This window comes from Sinocyclocheilus anshuiensis, unplaced genomic scaffold (genome assembly GCF_001515605.1).
Source record: "Sinocyclocheilus anshuiensis isolate Anshui unplaced genomic scaffold, SAMN03320099.WGS_v1.1 scaffold181, whole genome shotgun sequence".
NCBI lineage: Eukaryota > Metazoa > Chordata > Actinopteri > Cypriniformes > Cyprinidae > Sinocyclocheilus > Sinocyclocheilus anshuiensis.
In genome coordinates, this window is record NW_015540898.1 from 1,053,137 (window position 1) to 1,054,078 (window position 942).

Below are 942 nucleotides of genomic sequence, written 5' to 3' on the forward strand. Positions count from 1 at the left end.
TTCGTAAATAGGACAGGCCTCTGAGGCAGATTCATAGACAGGAGAGGCCTCTGAGGCAGACTCGTGGACAGGAGAGGACTCTGGAGCGCAGTGTGCAGCCCACACGCTCAAAATGGCGACCACCATTACGGGCAGTGCAGTAGACAGTGGGATGCCTGGCGGGCTTTAGAGCGTAGGGACCACTGGAATGTCAGCCGCTCTCACTGACATCAGTGGTGGGTCCATCACACTAGCAATCAGTCTTTTCAGTCCTCGACCAAGCTCCGTGTCCGACTCAGGCGTGGCGGCCATCTTGGCCGGGGACTCAGGCGTGGCGGCCATCTTGGCCGGGGACTCCGGCGTGGCGGCCATGCAGACGTGACGTGAATAGGACTTGGCATAGCAGGCATGACGTGAGCAGGCTCTGGCTTGGCAGACGTGACGTGAGCAGGCCCTGGGGTAGCAGACATGATGTTAGCAGACTCTGGCTTGGCAGACATGACTTGATCAGGCTTTGACTTGGTAGATATGACATGAGTAAACTTTAACTTAACTGGCATGGTGTGAGCAGGTCCTGGAGTAGCAGACAAGACGTTAGCAGGCTTTGGTGTAGCAGACGTGACGTGAACAGGCTTAACGTGAGCAGACTTTTGGGAAGTGACATGTTCCTCCTCCATGACACCCACGGTGAATGGTGAATCAGCCAGCAACAAGGCAAAGTCAATATATTTCTCCAGTGACCAACAAATCTTTCCCCCAGGCAACTGAGAACGAATGGGTTCATTTAAACCCACTCGAAAAATGTCCTTAAGGGCCACATCATTAAAAGCCACCAAATGGCACAGTCCACAAAAGTCCTCCACATAGTCCTCAATGGCCTGATCAGGGTTCATTAGTGTATTCTGTAACGAATCATCCACTGAAGGCGAGTTGAAGTGAGAACCCAAGTGCAGTTTGCAGTTT

At 52.8% G+C, this 942-nt stretch overlaps 1 long non-coding RNA gene across 1 annotated transcript in view; it reads right to left on the minus strand.

The window, feature by feature from the left end:
• Nucleotides 1–49: 49 nt before the first annotated feature.
• LOC107689027 (uncharacterized) overlaps nt 50–942 on the minus strand; it is a 12,983-nt gene continuing 12,090 nt past the window's right edge. The window contains exon 3 of the long non-coding RNA XR_001634295.1: nt 50–60. This is a non-coding gene — a long non-coding RNA (uncharacterized LOC107689027). The remainder of the gene's footprint in view (nt 61–942) is intronic.